At 40.6% G+C, this 21,063-nt stretch overlaps 1 protein-coding gene across 4 annotated transcripts in view; it reads left to right on the top strand.

Moving 5' to 3' along the window:
• Positions 1–21,063, top strand: part of LOC117206828 (tyrosine-protein phosphatase 99A-like) — a 420,696-nt gene that overhangs the window by 290,157 nt on the left and 109,476 nt on the right. The gene's annotated exons all lie outside the window — the stretch shown is intronic.

The following is a 21,063-nucleotide window of genomic DNA, read 5'->3' as shown; positions in this document are numbered from 1 at the left end:
GACACCAGCTATGGATGGGTTGCTGGTGTATTAAGCGGCAGAAAGTTGGAGAAATTCGGTTAAACTCGATAGTCGATACTCTATAAAAGGAAGATTAACGAGGCGAACGGGAGTAAAGCTCGATGGACGCGCTACGTATTCGTTTAATGCGCCCGACGAGGGTGACCGAGCCGCTTTCCTAGCTCTGCTCGGCTGAAACATTAATAAGAATTTCAGGATCGCAAGCCCGAACCCGCCTTAACTTCGAGCCGGATGGGGACACGCGCGAAACTTTGCCCTCTGGTCGCGCGAGTTCAAACTTTGGACGCGGGACGCATTAGCTGTAGGTAGTGGAAAGGGATGGAGGAGGAGGAGGAGGAGGAGGAGGAAGAAGAAGAAGAGAAGACTCTTCGTTGCAAACTGGCTCTTTCGCAACTTTCTCATTTGTCGAAGCTCGTCTGGTCAGTACCCGAAACACCGGTAATTTGTCGTTAACGTTGCAAACGACAGGCAGCTTGAGAGTCACGTATTTGTCGGGGAATTGATAGAGACACCGAGGAAAGAAACTGACGGAATTAAGAGTAGCTGCGTGCGAACCAGAGAATTCGATTCCGATGTCACGTAGAGTTTCAGGATGGGAAATAAAGTCTTTGGGATCGAACTGACCCCAGTCATCGAGCGTATTGCCGCACCTGATGCCTAATAGATTATGCTCTCTATTTCTCGGTTTTTCGAAGAAATTCCCTATTGAGGAAATTAAGAGGATGTAAAGAATAAATGAACATACGAGCATTGTAATAAATGTCATCAGCGGTCTTGATAAATTTATGGAGTATCAGACTCAGGTATATAAATATCTTGACAAATCCAGAGAGCAGAAACAAAAAATATACTGGTATTCGAACAGAATTAATGTTTTATTGATTATTCTTGATTGATTTATTCTTAAAAAAATATTTATTCCTTTACCGTATAATACGTACTTTCGGCTTGTCATATTCAATGACTTTCGATAATTAATTACGTATTTTATAAATCTCACTTCTGCATTGGTCTTACTGTTTACAAATCTGTTCTACGATTTATGTATATTTTCCTGTTATTTATTCATTTCACTCGTTCATTTAAATCATGCTAATTATTTGAAGCGTATTAACAACAACCATCTGCCGAGCCTCTCTTATGGCACATCGTAAAAGGCTAATTAGGATCGATCGTTAGGCGTCACTCTGAATTATTCCACGTCTATCATATTTTCGGTCGTTATATTTAATAGATATTCCTTGTCATCTGCTACGTTCTCATATATTAGTGGTCTGTTGTCTCTCGATCATCTATCGTCGTTATCAAGCTTCCAGAAATATAAAGCGTTTCTGTTGATAAGGCTGAACGTTCAGTGCATTTTCACGTGCGGTTAGAAAGGCCATTGAATTTCAAGATCATGCGGAGATAGTGACACGCGGCAAAGATGGCAGACGTATCCGCGAAGGGAAACGGATCGTTAGAGCCGTCACAAGGCGTCGTGCGTGAATAATTTGCTGACTCGGCTTCGTCGGCTCAGCGTAATGACAGCTGGACAGGCACGATTCACGTCAGCGTGGATTATCGTCGTCCGATTGTGGGTCTCTGGAGAAAAACTAGTCTCCGTGCGAGCAAATTGGCTAAAACGGCAATTGCAATACTTGACAGCGATTAATACGAATTTTTCAGTGGCAGTCGCGACTTTGCAACGGAAAAATAAATACATCCTGTGTAATATTTTATTCAAAAGACATTCTGTTGGCGTCGTTTGCCGATAATTTCGCATCGATTAATGGTCGAGGTTAAATGTGTTGAAAACAGTGATTATGCCAAGCCCTGAATAATGAACGAGAGGAATTAAAGCGGACACGTAGAGCCGATGAGTAAATTTCGGAAATAATTGCATTGATTGTCACGCCTTTAAATATCCCGGATGGATCGAGAAACACTAATTCGCGACAAATTACTTTTTACTTCTGTTTCTTCTCATTTGCTGATTATCGCACATCCAAGTAAGTACTACCCGTAAATTGGAGTAATTAATCAACAAAATGGGATGCAAACAGACGGATGCCGTTATCGGAAATGCAGAAATGAAACTGTTGCACAGACAGAGATATTTCACCAAATTGGAACAAGTACCTGCATCGATATTTTAATGGCGAAAATTTCCATTCCTTGAATCATACAGTGATTTTAAATGATTCACCAACTTTTTACGAAACTTTTTCTTTCTTAAGAATCCGTCGAACATATCGCAGCTATCTCATAATCTGGAAATTCGATGTATCCATTAGTCGGATACTGCGTGATAGAGAATAGCGCGAGAAATATGATGTCGCGCGTGGACAAGTAGAGCGCCACGACACGTGGACGCACGGAATAATTGGAAACTCAAACAGAGAAGTTACGCTTCCGATCAGCTCGACGCGCGTGCCAATCGTTTAACAATCTGCCGTGTTACTTTTGATCGCCAATCCAACTCGAATTTATACGTTGCTGGTCGATGAAACTGAAACCAGGTCGTATATCAGCGATGGAAAAGGATAAAAAAGAAAAAAGAAAAGAATGTAAATCGTAATCCAGATTAAGAGAAACGACGTTTGTTTCGATCTTTCTCCGGCTTCGAATCGAATAGCATTGCCGAGTTGCGTGAATTTAAAACGTAACTGGTATCGGACTGGAATAAATTAACGCGGTTGCAAGAAAACCCATGGGCAGGCTACAATCGAGGGAGTTGGAGGTTAGACAAACGAGAGACGCAGTAATGCGCGGCCAGGCCGCGATTTATGAGTTCCCCGAGCTAGATCGCGAAACACTTGGGGCATCCAAGTTCTAAACCGACTTCCTAGTTGTTTCTAACAGGGGTGTGGCAACAACGGCTCCCAAATGGCATAGGTAACCGACCTGCCAACCCTCGACACGTTCCGTCTTACGGAGCGATATTCTCGAATTGTATGCGACGATCTGGTCAGGCTCAATAGTTAAGTTAGGTCAATAGTTATACTGTAGTATATAGTTAAAACTAATTTTTCTTTAATGCCACTGTCTAACTTTGTCTTTGATACTGTCGATCATTCGATTATCTTGTTTTCTACATTGAGAATCTTTAGAACAGGTGTGAGTCTCTTTAGAGTTCATAGAGTTTTCTTTTATCCTTAATAATTTATATATAGTGACAAGAATTTATGTATTTTTGATACCATTGTTTTACTTTGTCTTTATGTAGTAGATGATTTGAGTGTGTTGTAATTTATCGTATATTAAGACTCATTATGAAAACGAGAATGTTTCTTTGAAGTCTTCTTTAATCCATTAAGAGCCAAAGTTGCATTAATTTAACACTTCGTTCGAAAGTTTTTTTCTATTCACAGTATTCAATGCTATTTTTTGATATTGCGATTTTACAAGGATTCTAGACGCCTAGGATTTGCTTGATATTCTCTTTACAATATTTCTCTTTCCACCTGGATTCTACAATTTGTGAAGCTCATAGAAATTGAAATTTATAGCACCATCATAAACTATTTGTGTTTATCGAAGACCTTTGTACGAACCTGATTTATCTAGCAAACTTTTTCTATAAAGTATCTATTGTTCTAGTACACTTTTGTACTTCAACAAATCAAAATAAATGAAAATAAGACATTTTATTTAAGTTTCTTGAATCATTCATAAAAAATACCCTGCACAACTTTCACTACATGTTCTTCAATGGATTATAACTTATTTTTATTTAGAATTAGAGAATGAGATTACTTACGGAATTAGAGAGTCTTAGGATTTCAAAAAGAAATAGTAGAAACTACACAATTTTGTTACAAAAATTTCGACCCATGATATTCCGGCACGGTTCGTGGAGTATAGTTCGTGATTCTGCTATGAATTCCAATCCCTGTATAAAATCGGAGATCTGTGTGCTTTTGTCCTTATGCAACGATCGCGACAATTCGTTCTCTGATCAAACACGAGTCGATTGGCGAAAGCTGCGTATCCCGCATCGATTTCGATGCACGTTCGTTGACTGTCGTTTCTGTTTTACGACACCGCCGGGCAGCGAGTTCCGTTTCAATTCCTGCACTCGGCTATCCTAACCCCGCTGTGTAATATGCCATTACTGCTTTCAGCTGCCGGCATTATTCCTAGTTCTAAGCTTTACGATCGGCCATAACAAGGTCCTAGTAATTCGAAAATTCAGCGTCACGCTCGAACTAGTAAGAGGAGGTCGTCATTCATTCCGTGCTGGGTATAATTTCTTTGCCATTCGTGTGGTTGAAAAAATATACCACAATTTAGTCATCACGATCTACAAGATGATAATAATACCTCGAAATTTCATTCTTCCGTGCTATGTATAATAATAAGGAAAAGAATTGATACAAATTAGCTTTTCTTATAAACTCCTGTGCAAATTTGCAAGAATCTTTATCAGATCAACAATTGTTCATCAAAATGATTCTTTACTTTAGTTTCACTTATTGAGAATAGTTATGACAGCGATTTCAATTTTTAAAATAATTATGTACAATTTGAGTTGAATAATTAAAAAATTGTTGAAAGTATTTTCTGCTTTGGTTACGTTACACAGTTTTTAGGTCACATGCAAATCGTGTCTTTAATTTTATGCGGGTTCAAAAAACGCTTCTGTAATCCTTATATCAATTTGAAAATAATTGGAATCTTATGCTTGGCTTCAACGATAATGAATTATGATATGTTTAAAGATGTACTTTACCAGAAATATTAATGAAAAACCGTATGTTTTACAAATTTATACAGGATAGAAAATGTGATAGGTGTGAGTATTTTCATTTGTCATTGTATATATACTAGCAACGACAAATCTGGTTAGAAATGTCAGTCAATTTCGTTACAATTCGTTTTGAATGTCTAAATGTCTAAATGTCTAAATCTAAAATGTAATAACGAACAAATTAAAATATAAGCTAAATTTCCAAAATTGAAATCGAAATGTTTGCGTATTTGGTCACGTTTCAATTATCAGGTTCGATACAATTAATTCAAGAACTCGGTAAATTCAAACTGCAACTACCGACCGATATTACTGTACTACCAGATTACCCGGTGTAGCTACATGCATATGTATCTTGTCATTCATGAAAAGCTATAATATTATTGTATACGCTATGTGCATATGTATACGCAAACTCTCATTATCCAATGAAAAAGGCTCTCTTGAAATTTGAAAATTCCAATAAAGAAAGGAACACCGATGCTGATGTTCATGAATTCCGAACGAAATTGTAAAGTATAAATACTTCGAGCACAGTGATTATTTTCATGTGTCTGTTAATTCTGTGTTAATTCTACGTTTAAACTGGATACTGAATACGTTGGTCGAAATTCAAAATCATGGATATCAGCGATGGTCCGAGCAAACAGAAACCGAATCAGGAAGAGTGATACTTAATTAAATCCCGTTTATGATGTTTATAGACGAACGGCAGGAAGAGGTGGCCCGAGGGAATAATAGACAGCGAGTTTGTCGTATAATTGGTTTAATCGATAGCGACTGCCAGCAAAGCCACGTACATCTTTCAGACGCATTCGTTTTCCAAGTTCTCACGTTCTAAAATTCCAACTGAAAATTCCATCATATCGTATAACTTGCAATTATCTACATTGTACGCGATTATTTCGACATAATTCGATCGGCTCTTTAAATTATTTGCAACGACGCACCGCCCTTTGTCGCGATAATTGCCGAATGATTTCACCGAAAACACGAATACTTTCGATTTCCTCTGGTGACTTTTAATAGCGTGATTCGACGTTTTATCGTCGGAAGAAAGATCGATTCGACGATTGGCGAAGTTTAGTGGGTGTTTTAACGTCGCGCCGTGTTGTTTATTCTCTCATTATAGTGGCACGTCTCGAAGAAAGTGCCTTCGTCAGGAAGTTTCTTCGTGATCATGATACAAAAAATCGTATAAACTCGGGGAAACGCATTGATGGTTAGTTGAGCGAGATAATAAACGAGGAACGAAAACGACACGCCAGCAGGTCGAAAGACTTTTCCGATAGGTTGTTCATTAACGTCATGGCGTTCAGTAGATGTTGGGATTAAGTGTTAAATAAGGAGACGAGCTTCGATAATCCGATCTTGGTTGCTAAGTTTTAGCGAGATTATTTTATGAAAGTTCTGTAATTTGATCCTTTGGTTTTGGAAGGTGATTGTATTGTGAAATCTGTGGAGGTAACAAGGTTATGCGTATACGAAATTAATGTCATCGAAAGCCAATGGCTTCATTTGGCCACATTCCAAACGTAATCATGATCGACATGACGAGATTATATTCGCCCAGCCACTGCATTCTCGTCATCGTTCATCGATAGAGATATTTTCCCATGCAGCATTCCTTCGCCTGCATTTTCGCCTCGAACCGTCATATCAGAGCCAAACGATACCTCGAAACTAAAACTCATGTTACAAAATACGAAATGTTCGTGTTACAGGAATATATTACTTGAAGCGTCACTCTTTTAACGAGTACTTGACACTTCTACTAGTTACAATGAATAATTTATCTGTTGGAAAATAAATATCGATTGTCTGATAAATCTTAATCTATTTGTAAAATCTGTAATATAAATAAAAGTTATAAAATCTACAATAAATCTACGCGTTTTAAGGTGTGCTACAAATCTCGTCCGAATCTATCCAAATAATATTTTTAGTTGGCTTTTAAAAGGACTATATATATATAGGTACATGATGTCTGGTAATCGTTGAAGCAGTCGAGGAAAAAATAAGTCAAAAGCATAGAACAAAATTGCTTCATATTTGTTCCAATAAATGTACAGGATGTCGACTATGAAAGTTAAATGCGCTGCAGGCAGGTTGACAGCGATGAAGTGGTGATCCGGTAGACTTGTAGGAAATTGGATATTTTGAATTGGATTGATACTGGAGGCTTAGCCAAAGGGCGTCGTTTTATTCTCAATCGTCGTCCCGTTATAGACAATCGGACACACAGATGTTACACTTAACACGCAATGGGCGTACAATGAAAGGCTCGCGAGAACGAGAAAACAAAGATACTTGTAGCGAGTCGCCAATAGACTAACCAATCTCGCAAGGACGACGCTCACTGCTAATGCTCGATAATGAATGACGAGCTCAGTCATTGGCACATACAATAATTCGAATGATTTTTACGGCGAATCGCTACGTGGGCGCGTTCGAGTTTTAAGTTCCAACAATATTTTTGTTTCGAAGAAACAACTTTCTTTTTGAGAAAATAAACCTTGGCTAGAAATCCAACGAATAGTTGCCCGATTGATATCCAATCGAAGAATGAACATCAAATACTCTAAACAAAATTTCACCCCCGTATTTCTTTCTCGCATTTCGAATTTCCATATTTATTGAAAAAAGCTTTTGACTCAACGAACAGCTAAATATAATCAGTAAATGTAATCCAGTATAATTATTTCCTCAGGATATTTACAAATCTTTCGCGAGGCTGGAACAATAAAAAATATTATTACGGAGTATGAAAAGGTATGTCTGCAAGATATTAATATTATAATATAATGTTATACGTTATAATGTAATGTTACGTTAACCTAATTTATCGTTGGCATTACAAATTTACAAACTGCTTCGCGGTTTACATCGCGCAATATCGAATTCCGCGCAGAACTATGTAAAATGATTCTGAAAGCATTTTAGGGAAATAAGTGAAGTTAGTACTCGATGATTAATGAAAATGTGAATCGAGACTGAAGGAACACCGTATGTAAACAAGATTTATTTAGAACAGTTTAAAGATTTAATTCTTTAAACTGATTTATCTAACTCCTTCTACAGAGATTCAATCTCCCTCACCCCTTACACAAATTCTATCTTCTGTTTAAATATGAAAAATATAATATTAGCGAATCAAATATTAGCGAACCAAAAAAAAAAAAAATTTTTTGCAGCGTTCCGCGCCACTTCAATTACTCCGAAAAGCTGACCGCCGAACAAAAACTCCGTGGTTTAAATCTCCAAACCAAATGCTTTTCTCTCGAAGAGGGATTTAAATTCAGTGGCGCCAAGCTTTCTACCATCCCTTTCCGTCCTATGTGCTACGATAACAATTCGGCAACCAGCACATTCGCATTTTTGAATGTGGCGTGAGAAGCGAACAGTGGCGCGTGAAGGCTAAATTTGTATCCAAAATTGAAGCTAGCGTGTTCCAACCTTTTCGTCAAAACAAATTTCTTCCCTCGAAGTCTCCATCGTTCCGGCGCATCAATAGTGAACTTACAATCGGTGTCGCGCGTGATGACTCGTTGAAAGCGTAAATGGTACACTATTCTCATTTTTCGAGTGGGAGCTATTTCCTTTCTTTCCTCCGCGAAACCACGGAGAAAGGGTCGCGCTCAGTTCGGTTCATTGGCTCAGAATGGCCTGGAACGCGTTTGATCAATCGCGGCTGCGATTGACAAGTGTTTAGAAAGAGCTGGGACAGTACACTTGGAAGTTTGGAGGTGCTTGCTTTATGGGCGAGCTGCATGTGAGAATACCAATGTCGAGTGAGATATCTAACGAGCAAAGCCTGTTGGTGTACGGCACCACTTATTGTTGGAAAAGAAAGGGGATCTTATCGAAGAATAATCATTTGTAAAATATAAAGATGGAGGTGGAGCGTCGGTGCATTTTGTTTCTTTTCGTTGCCAGTATCTCGAATCTTTGAGAAGGAGACGAAGTTGATTTCCTGTAAATTTCATCGCGAACAATATCTTACTCGCAGAACCGAAGGTATCCGGAGCACTCGCGACCTGTTTTTCTTCGATCCAGATATCGCAATGGCCGTTACACTTTCGTGAGTGTGTAAGATTCTCTTCGAAACGATAACGATCGTCTGGAGAGACTGGCGCTCGCGAGGAGCACCTTGAACCCGAAACGGCCTACATTTTCGTCCGGCGCGCCTTGTAGTTGGCAAGTAGCGGCGCGATAACTTCATAGTTTCGCCAGTAATGGATTTCGAGCCGGCCAAATGGTTATGTCGGCGAGCTTCTCCGCGCGTTTCGTTCGTTCACCGAATAAATAGCAATTTCACCATTCGAAATGCCCGCGACGTGCCCCAGTACGATATATACGCGGAACTTGGTATCTGTCGGCATTGTTAGGAGGATAAAACGAACCAAAGCTTTGGACGAATTGAACGTCTTTCCCTGGAGTCGTTGGCCGGAAATGAAGGAATGGCTCGTTGTTTTTCGAACGACCTCGGAATATCGACGAAAATTTCCTTCGATAAGACGGATACCGTGCAATAATTCCACATAGTCATATCGAATTCCTGGGACCTTATTAAACTTTTTCGTCGAACGCATTTTACAGCAGATATAATTAAAATTGGCCGAGACAGGAAGTTGGATATTATCGATAAGATAATTGACATCGTGTGGTCACTTTGACATTATTATCGGATTCGTTTAATAAAGAGAGAAATTCAGGGGCGTACATCAGTCGCGGCCGATTTACGTTTGTTTCCCTTACAAGTGGATCCTATCGATGGAACGGTCGTCCGTGCAATTCGTCCAGGAAACGTCTCGGGTAATCCCACTTCTAAAACCGTAACAAATGTGTCACATCTGGCCCCATGACCCTCTCTCTCTCTCTCTCTCTCTCTCTCTCTCTCTCTCTCTTCTCTATTTCTCTGGTTCTCCTCGTCCGAAGATCGATTCGATGCTCGAAAACAAAAGAAAAAGCGAAAGAGCTAAAAGAGCGACAGAGAGACAAGAAAGAGAAAGAGAGGGAGGGAGGGAGAGAAAGGGAGAGAGAGAAGAGTTGATCGAGAGCGTGCAGTCTACCGTGGACTCGACCGAAACTAGAGCTTTACCTAGTTTAACCGCGACCAACCAGCAGCCGAGCAAAATGGATAAAGCATGGAGGATGTAAAAGCTTTCGCGCGGAATATGCACTGCCGCGTGAAAAGCGTTTCATAAAATGGCCGGTGGACTGAGTCGATTTTAAGATATCACGTTCGAACATTGTACACTATACACATACACGTGTTCGTGAAAATTACTCCAACCTCTGGTCGTCGGCACTGTAACGTTTTATTAGCGGTGTAACCCTCCATAATCGACGCTAATTGTTCGTCGAGTTGCCAGCCGGTTGGTTAAAGCGGCCTTAAAAGCGCCGGAAAATTTCCCTGAACGGACCTTTTAATCTTGTTTCTCGTTTCTCTACTTCTTTTACCACTCTTATTTCCTTGTTTCGCCCGAACAAAGTACACGGTGCTGCACGTAAACCTATATTGTGTACTTCGTGGCGTCCATTCGTACAGTTTGACGAAGCGGATGGAAAAAGGAAGTTTCCGCACAATGAAAACCCGTTGCACCGCGGTTCCTTCGCGCGCACAAAATTTGATTGTTCCTGTTTGAAAGAAAGGGAAACAATTTGTGCGTCAAGTCGTCGATTTCGTTCGACTTTACTTTCTTCTACGATTCTACCCTTCTATCCCGACTACGTTGCGTTATTTCTCTCACTCACGATATCGTATCACTTCGGGTTTGCCGGTTTAATAGCGAAACGATCTGTCATTTCATCGCCATAATTAATTTAACCAGCGTAAACCGATAACCGACGGCTGTTTAATAGCACGCTTAATCAACTTCACGGGATACCGTGTCTGAGTCAAATCGGTCGCGAGATCACGCCAGTTATTTACCGGATTGCTGGTCGTATAGCTGCTCGACTTAACTCACCTCAGTCCCCAACATTCCCCTCGCACCGTCTGTTTTATCAGCGAAATTCGACGGGTGTGTCGGCAAACGCTTTGAAACACGGTTGACCGTGCTCCAGCAAAGGGTGGCTTGGGCGTCGTTGGCGCCTCGACGCTCGAAAACACTTTACTCTTAGCGGGGTCGGCCGGAGACGCATCAATCAAGATCGCGAACTCTGCAAATGGCTTCAGACGCTTCTACTCTTTCCGGAACCGGGTTTCTATAACGACGCTTTGCCGTTGATACAGTACGACAAGACGCAACCACTCCTTGGGACCACTTCACGACAATGCCCTCGATATCGCAACGACTTCCGTGGGAGTCGTAAGTAAGGTTTTTTGCCCGATTTTTCCTGGAGGACATCCAGTCGTTCGACGAATATATACGAAAATATCGCTGAACGGCTTAAAGAAATTATTACAAGAAAATAAGTATAAAGACACACGATGTGAGTAGAAAAATCAAACTAACGCTGAAAACGATTCTACAATTGTTTCGAATAATATGTTAGCTGAAATACGTGATACGCTTCTAAACGCAGCTGACGATGGAAGTGTTTGGCATGTCATTAATTCGAATGTATAGGTAGCACGTGAATACACTCTACTAAGTTCTCTAAAGGTTCGTTAGTGGAATTAGCCAGCAATACTGAGAACTTAGAAGGTGTCTTCGAACGCACGTGTGATTAATACACAAGTGATCTATTCAAGTTCTCCCCTCAATTCCCAAACTTGACATAATAACCCCGTAGCAGCTAATTCTGCGCGAGCCGCGCAGTAGTTTGACCTTCGAGTCAATGCATACATTACGGTTCGAGAGCTTTCGAGTCAAAAAGTATCGACGCCAAGAATCGTGTTTGAATCTCGAACGAAATCGAAGATAGATAGATGCAAGTGTGAATTGTCGAACGTACATCGGGCCGTGACAGCATTAGCGTGACAATCTGATTGTCCGCGGACGCGAGCGTATAACGCGATAGCGGCCAGCAAACTCGATACCTTGTTATCGAATGGTCGCGTTACAGAAAGTTCTGAACGACGCTGGAACGAAGTTTGAAGCGGTTGCGCCGCCTGTCTCGATGAACATCGAACCACGGAAATTTTAAACTTACATCAAACCTTCCGGACTGAATAATTATGTTTCCTGTTAAACTACCTGTATAATTAAGTTGAACTCCCATTCTCAGAATACCAGGGATCGGGTTTAATCTGCTTAAACCTATGGAATTTGCGGCATACGCCGCGTGGACCGTCTACTGGTCTCGCGAATTCGACGAATTTCAGCGTACTGGATGAAAGTGTCGACGGCAGAGCGCTGTGTTGTGGATACACCATTAAGGAGAAAGTTAAAGTATCTTAATTATATTATGAGAAGAGTGTAGGTAAAATTTTATGTAGATTTACAAATACGTGCAATCTTTACTCGCTGCATTTTTATTATTATGAAAGTTGAAATTAGTTGAATTTAAGAAAAAAGTTGGAAATTAGGGATATTCAAAGTTGGACACTAACAATGAGATAAAACGTGTTGATGATTCTATGCTTCTGTGAGAGATATCTGTTCATTAACAGTGTTCGTGATATATCATTGTCTGTATTATAGTACGTATTTACATATTGATTAATTAGACCGAAATATATTAAATTTCGTATCGTTCAGTAGTATTTCCATATAACTGCAAAACTTTGATACTATAAAAATGGAATATGTAGAACCTGATAAAATAAACGTACATGCAAATATTTTTTCTAGCCACTATACAATATATAACATAGCAAATCCCTATGTAAATCCAGTATAACCTGGATATACTATTTTTTCAGAAAACAAACGAGTTACTTTTATAAGGTTACTTATCACAAGGAAATAACATAAATTTTAACAAATAATATTTTCATATAATAAACAATATCTATAGAATTCATTAGATACGAGCCATAAGTGGTCCAATCGCCAAAAGAATGCGACGAGAATCTCAAGAAGCATACGAAAATCATATCGAATCTTATCCGAATTTTTAAATCGCTAAAAATTACACCTACAGACAATACTTATTCAGATGCTTTTGCATCGATCGAACCCAACTATGATTTATGCCTTAAAAATCAGCATTACCTAACGATATCAACGACTTACAATCCAATGCAATCGAGATGTTGTAAATGAAAACGTTGCTCTCTAATGTACTCGAACGAACTTTCTAATAGTATTAGAGCCCGTAGGAAAAAGATGATTACAATGGATATCGAGGATAACCAGTTTCGTTGGCTAAAGCTATCGGAAAAGTTTCATTTGGGTAAAAACGATCCGGTCCATGGTGGCTCGTTTACCGTTTTTCAACTTTCCGATCAGCTGCATCGATAATGGGTTTATTGTTAAAGCACAATTAGTAGTCGTGGCGTGTTTCTTGGAAACAGAGGAAAGAGAGAAGAAGAGAGAAAGGGTTGGTGGAAGAGCGTGGAGGGAGAAGGAGAGGATAAAGCGTGGAAACAAAGAAGGGCAGGTTACACACGAACGAATCCGGTTTATCTAGCCCGCAATTTCCAGTCGCAATTGTCGCAAGAAAAAGAACTTGCAGCAATGAAATCCTGCAGTGCAGGTACCCATCTGGTGCAATTTAAATTGCCGTATGCCGTACGGGATCTCCCTGTTGGCCGTTCGATCTCTTTTCCTCTCTCCGTTTTCGCAATTCGAATGAGTGACCACTCCGGATTCTCATTACTCTCATTAGTCGTCAAGCAGTTTCGGACGATAGTAACTTCCGGTGACTCTCACCTGGAGTATCCATGCGCTTTGTCATTAGTGGACGACTCTTTGTTCAAGTGCATTCGATTTCCTTGCTTCTACTGTGGCTCGTTGAGTGGTGAACCAAAGTCACATATCGTGGCCGTAACATGGCGATGCTTTTACTTTGAATTATTTAAGTGAAGATAAATGTTATTTGAATCGATTTATAAATTACAGCGGTGCATTACCAAGAAAAATTGACCGATTCGACAAAGATTTAACAAATCCGTGAATCTCGAACCAATAACAGATACAAAGTAAAATCTATTAAAAATCATCATTACCAGTCGAAGTAACAGCGTGAGTCGAAGTGACAGTTCAACAGGTAATTCGATTTAACTAACTAATGTATCTTAAAGACCTTCAACCCAGCGAGTCTTCAACTATCTGTATTTCGTTTCGAAGCCACGTCTTCGTGGACGCGTCACGAAATCATCGACTCGCTGGAAACATTCGCAGCGTGAGTAAACACGTGGGCTCACGCTTGACGAAACACGCCAGCCGCGATGTGTCAATAGAGGAACGAGAGCCTGAGTTTACCCGAGGATACGCGTCGCAGGGAGGACGATCGTTCGAGACACGGATTGTAAACGTGGAATCGCCTGGTTTGAGTGGCATGGTCGTTGGCCGTGTCAGAAAACGAACCGCCGATTGATCGAATTGAATTACTCACGATTCGAAATGATTCCGTAGCTTCTAACTAAGCGGTGCGAGAATAATGGATAAATATTTGCGATAGGATTTTTAATGTTTTGGAAAATAGCTTGGCATGAAACTGTCGTATTTCGATAACGATTCTTACGTATTTTTCTTAAATGGAAGAACTTTATTAGCCATATAAAACATTACTGGATTGAAAATGTGGCAGAGAACGTAGTAGGATTAAGACTATCGCGATATTGACACTGTGAAATGTGAAAAAAGATTTGCGGTAAGATTTGTGGTATAGTACTTTTATTCGTTACTTAACTTATTTAAACCATTTGCATTTTAATTAGAAGTTATTAAAAAACCGACCAATTTCAATTAAGCCGATTTAGATCCTTACAAATGTTCATACGGCGCAGTATATTTAATTCTAACAGAAATGGAAAGTACGTAAGAAGATAGGGAATCCTTAAACAAAGAAATTATAACGTTCAAAAGATATCCAATCTGTGTGACGAGTTTATTCATGCTTTCCGATTAACGGACTAACAGATCGTAGGATATAGCGTTCCATTTTTTAAGATTCAAGCAGTAGATCAGAATTTATGATACAAAGTTCTGCTCGAAAACAATTGACTATTTAATCATCCGTGCACAGAGCAGCGCTAATGCAGCATAATATTCCACTGAGAATCTACGGTCGAAGAAGGCGCAGATAAGAGCGATCCTCTAACCAGCGCAGCGGAATAACGCATCCGAGTTAAGAGGAAACGTATGAATCTCTCCTGTCGAGAAGCGACATCGGGTAGCTCGGACGCCAGGATATTCCAAACGGGTACGCCTGCTGCCTAATCCTTTGCCCCAATGCGGCCACATGAATTTCATTCCCATGAGATTCAGCATGCGTGTGTATGTTGTCCGCGCGGTTTATACCGACCGCGACTCAAGACGTAAACCTGCAGACCTTTTAATATTTTCCAACCAACGCGATCATTCGAGTTGAATGGCATTCCCTCGTGCAAAACATCGAACACGAGATTGCAACTCGAATATCGATTGACCTATTTTTCGAAATACATGGGGAATCGAGTGAAATTATTTATCGACGCTGTCGAAATCGTAGTACGACATAACGTGACAGCTCTGGGATTGATCGTTCACACAGTTTCGTCTATCGCAAATAAAGTGCCACGAGGGTAACTAACGCGTTTTGACTTGGATCAAAACGTCTATCCAATCGAGAGAATCGAGATTGGACGCACGATTGGGGTCTTCGAACGTTGTGGCAGACGTAAGTTAAGTTCGACCCAAGTTTTACTTGCCCAGTTTTGATCTGTTGCGATCGACTTCGAAGCGAACGTACACCCCTTACTTTCGTGGATCTATGGAACTCGAGTGTCAAACGCATTCTTGGCGTCCTGTTAGCAATCGAACCGGAAAGTCTCCTTGGTAGTGCTTTAAACGTCGACGAAGTTAGAGTACGCTAGCGAGGATTGCTCGAATCGACGCTACACACGATACAACGCTTCTCTCGAAGAATATATGTATATGTAAATAGACGTGCAGCTCGAGCGGTGTCGCGCAATAAAACTTAACGTCACCGGCGGAACATATTATTTCCCGCGTCCTGTTGAACCGTGGCCCCATGGAACAGGGGTATCCGGTTCCTTCCTACAATTTTTCCATGTATTTTTCTAAGTCCCCGTCGGCGTCCGCGGAATTCTAATGAGCGTCGCTCCCGACGCCACGAAAAGGGACTAGCGGGAGGTACTCGGTCGGAGATAAAGCTAACAAATAGCGGTACCAGCGAGCGACATTATTCAAGATTTTTATGACGTTTTTAATTTCACTGGGGAACCGTTTCTCGAACCAGATCTCGTGGTAAAGAAACACACAGTCAAAACGACGTACATTTGCATTTACGAAAATATTTCCACCGTGATGTTTTCAAATGTGACTGGTCCACCACCAGTGGGCATAGGTTACGTGGAAATGGCAGTAAAAGCGCGTAAAGCATCGTATAAGGCTTTAATCGACCGCGAGACGATACTCTGTGAACGTTACCCTTATCGCGTAGCCGAGAAAGGGTACGGGGAGGAGTGAGAGAAACGGTGGCGGATAACACAACGTCTTTTTACGTCTTAGCGGGCCCGACCATAAATTATTCTAATGTACTCCCAGGGCAGGTCACCGATTACACTGATTTACAGGTGCCGCCCTCCTTTTTTGACGATACCTCATCCACGGCCCTAGGGATGCATACAAGACGTGGTCTGACGCCTTAATGTCCGCCTTTTCACTAACACTCTCGCCAACTTAAACTGCTTCCTCTTCATCTCCTAGTCGGTTCTTTCTTTTCTTTCCCCTCTCTCCCTCCCTCTCTCTCTCTCTCTCTTTCTTTCACCTTCCACATTTTTCTCCTCTTCCCACTGTCGCCCATTTTGTTTCATCCCCTTCCAACGGTTTGGCGCCTCCCACCTTCTCCATTTTTCTCCTTTCACCGTCCATCTGCTCGATTCTTCTTCTTCTACTTCTTCTTCTTCTTCTTCTTCTTCTTCGCCTCCTTCTTCTTTCTCTCCCTCTGCTTGTCCCTATTTTTCTCTCTCGAACCCCATCCTCGTACACTTTCGTGTTCCTCGACCACCCGAACCAATCTCCAGCCGCGCGCGCGGTTCTCCTACGGGAAAAGTTACGTTCGCTTGAGTTATAACGGACAATTAAAGCGGGTCGGTATCTAGTCGGAGCATTAATGGACCGCAGCTAGCTGCGGAATGTAACGAGCGTGGAACGCGTGAATGATCAACGGGATGGTGGAACAAAGGGATCGTTTCTTCAGGCGGGCCATTTAAAAAGACGGCCAGCACCCCCGATGATGATATACTCGGAAATTATACATCACGCTATTAACCAGACTGGATGAACGAGCAGCTCCGTGCTCGTTGCGTGACAATCCTCAGCCTCGTATCCTCGCGATCCTCGCATCCCCTGGCATATTCCATTGTTCCACCCACCGCGGGGGATAATTTGCGATGCCATCTCTGAAAAGGCTACACTCCGAGCTACTTGCTCGTCTTATACTACCGCCTCGCGAATGCTCCCATTCGGTGATGTTCGAGTTGAACGACATTTTACGGTGTAAAGTCGCGAGTGAATCTCGTCATTTGGATTTCAAGGGATAGGATCAAAGGGAACGATTTTTTCTAATGATTACTTAAGTTGAGTGTTAATTACTTGCTGTCGCGATAGAGTCTTTCATGCCAGATATTGAAGTTCTCCGATAGGAATAGTTGAGTGTGTTGCAAATGTAATGTGTCACGGAGTTGCATCTAGTGTTCAAATATTTATGGATGTTAAGCGCGTGTACAGTATGTCGAAATGAGGAATGACGTGGGAAAGCTGGGGGAAGGTTGCAGAAAAGATAATGTAAAAGGAACCTTGATGGAAGCAACATTCGTGTAAATAATTACTAGAGTACGAAGTATTTGCAGATTATGTACGATAAGCTGCTTAGTCAATAATTTCGTTTGCATTCGAAAGTATCGATTGAATGAACGATACAGATGGTCCGATGAAATCGCAGATTGGATAATTCAGCAACTTTTCACTCATCAATTGGCTTTGATAGAATGATCGTTCACGCAATTAGCCGGAAGTTATTGGCGTTTTATTATATATATATATAGATAGAGAATCACTGATATTCCGATGATAGCGCGCTACGGCAGGGGCTTGAAATTGCGCGTATGTCGCGTCATAAAAACGTTGCACATCCGTTTGACGATTCACAGAATGAAATTCCGTGACACGTGAATCGGTGTGCGTGTGGCTATGCTTCTGGTCGCGATGTGTTTCCAGTAACCCGGTCAATTGGACACCGCGAATCGAAATTAAATCGTTCGGCGACTAATCGTACAACAAAGGTGACGCGAAAATGATACCGCCTTCCATTACAGCGAATAAAAAGCTTTGAGAATTCGGTTTTGATCATCCATCGGTGAATGACTAATTAACGATTAATCCAATTGCTGTAACGAATCGGATATTATCTGCGCGTTGCTGATGGCAGGGGAACGAAAGAGGTTGCAGACCAATTCTACCGGTTTTCGAACACGAGAATCGCTTCATCGACACTACGCTTCTGGCGAAGTTACGTGCATGCCAGAAGAGGTTAGAAACTCGGAAACCAGAAAAGAGAAAGAGCCGGTTTTTCCATTTAAATCTCGGAAACAGGCAGTTAAATCGAGCCCACAAAGGTGGAATTAAATCGATCGACCACTTTCGAAAGAAGAATCTAGTATGGTTACCGATAAAATCGCATTACAAAAATGGATTTACGTGTAACCTCGTATTGAATATAAGTTGAAGTTAAATTTTACATTGAAACAGTACAGTTTGTAATAAAATAGTTGCTTCTATAAATATTTCTTATTTTTTTCACGTGAAAAGAATATCATGGAAAAATGATGTGTAATTTTTGGTTGATAAAATTAGACGTTCGCATTATTAAATATCTGTTCTCTCATTAGTAGATATCTTGCCTTTTTGTTGCATGGAATTCTCTTGCTCCTGGTTAACGAAGCAAACAACGGGGAAAGGATAATGAAACGCGGTGTATCCACGAGCTGCTCGATCGTCGAGAAGTAATTCGTTTCCTTTCGCTTGGAAATAATGACGAATAAACAGTTCGGTCGTTGCCATGAGATAAGACGGTATTCCTCGAGTGTGAGCGCCATCCACTTTTTTAACGTAACGTCGGCGAATATTCTACTTAAATCGATAAAATAAGGGAAAGGAGAACTGGAAAGAATTTATAGGTAAGCTTCGTCTGAAAACCAAGACAGCAGTCTTTCTCGTCAAATACCGTACCTATGTACTATATCATATTATAAATTACGTGTTTTTGGTATTCATCAAATAACGATAATACTAGACTGTAACAAATGAGATTTTTGCTTTTAACAAGTCATAAAATAATAAGTCATAAAAAAATAAAAATCACGTATAAAATAAAAAGCTTCCCGATTTCAAAAACATCTACAAAGACAAAGATACTTATTGAAAACAAGAGGTGGAAGTCTAATATGTAAAAAAAAATCTGCTATTTCAGATATTATGGTCTAATATCTTGCTCTATAATTTATCTATAGTTTTGCTCCATACTTGTACGGTACAACATGCTACTGATTTTTACGTTACACGAATGTTACATGTGCCAGTAGACATTCCCATTGCTACTAGCCAGACGCAAATAATACATCATAATTGTAAGATAACTTCAGTCGGCGTAGCGTAGAAAAAAATTACAGCCACCGTGAAATTGGATGATCGCGGCATCGCGTCCCCTCGAACGGCTGCAAAAGGCGGAACTGGAGCGTTCTTGGCCAACTAAATTATAGTCCGATAAATCAGCGGTCCGATCGCGGCAGCGTGCGCGAAAACGCATTCTCTATTCAATCTCCTGCCTTTTCTGCCGCGCCGTGCTCATCCTTCCTTTCGCCATCGTCTCCTTTTCCATGAATCTTTCTTGGCGTTAAAACTCAATTTGGCTCCACCTCGAAAACCGAGCCTTTGACACGCGGCTAGGGCCAATTGAAAAAACCAGGAAAGCAGAATCGTGAGACGATAAAATCGCGCGCACATGTCTTCTATTTGATCGTGGGGTCGAATACGGAAATGGTGAGGCGCGCTCAACCGTGACTCGAGGACACGTAGCGGCCTGAATGTAATAGAGAATATGTAACACGCGAGCTGCAAGCTACATAACGTGATATTTTGAGATTTTGCAATCTGATAGGGATGGAGGCGAAGGAGGTTTATTCACAATGTCTGTAGATTTAAATTTCGTGTGATAGCTGGTGCGACACTTTTAGAAAAGTATAGCTTCGTGTTGTTCGAGTCTATTTCGAAATGTAAAATGTAGGAAAAAATATCTAATAGAGTATAAAGAAAAGAAGTACTTCACGTTCTTCCGGATATAAATCTTTCTTAGCTCTGCGGTTGATGTAACAGATACATACGAAATCTTCCTATAAATATTTAATAGCTGGCATATCATAAAACTTGCCGACAAAGAGTGCCTGTTATATACATACACATATACGATACGCTAAATCTTTATATGCATACGTGTTCATTGCTCAGGATTGGCTCTCGATATATATCGTATATATCGTGGTCAATGTGGAAAACTTTTGTTTCTCGACTATACTAATATCATTTCTAATCATACTAATCATACTAATATCATCTGTCGTGGATAGATAAATTTAGGAAAGATGGGAGGAAGTAGGGAGGAAGAGTGCAAGGATTGAAAGGAAACAAGAAGATGAGTAAAAAAGGGATGAAAGAAAGAAAAGGGAAGAAAAAGGGGGAAAGATCATACGAAGTAGGGGAAGATAGAAGAAAGAAACTAAAGGAAAAAGAAAGAAAAGGAAGAAAGGCAGGGAGAAATAAAAGAACAATGAATAAAGCAAGAAAAGAGAAACCCCTCTTATGTAAAATTTACTTTTATTCCAGAGTTCGAGCAAAAATTGAGCTGATACTTAAGTACCTAATTTCCATAATTCAGTCAAGATTTTTAACCGTAAACGGTCTGCATCTCGTCTAAGCTTTCTACTTTCTACAATGCTATTTATTAAAACATTGTAAACTCGATAGAAGCACATGTAAACTATCTCAATCAAAGTCGCGTTCAGTTTAAAAGAAAAATTCGTAGTTCTCAGCGAGGCGTCGTCTCGGCTGCATGAAAAATCGGATTTCCCAAGGTATTTTTAATAGTGGCAGGAGAACAACGTTGCCACAGGTGCACCGGGCGCTTAGAGTGAACACCGTCTTGCGTGGAAGTTTCATCAAAGTCAACCGGTCCATCGCGTTCTAACTGTTATG

The sequence above is a fragment of the Bombus bifarius genome, unplaced genomic scaffold (genome assembly GCF_011952205.1).
Source record: "Bombus bifarius isolate JDL3187 unplaced genomic scaffold, Bbif_JDL3187 scf7180000008008, whole genome shotgun sequence".
Classification (NCBI taxonomy): Eukaryota; Metazoa; Arthropoda; class Insecta; order Hymenoptera; family Apidae; genus Bombus; species Bombus bifarius.
This window is presented reverse-complemented; position numbering and strand designations above follow the sequence as displayed.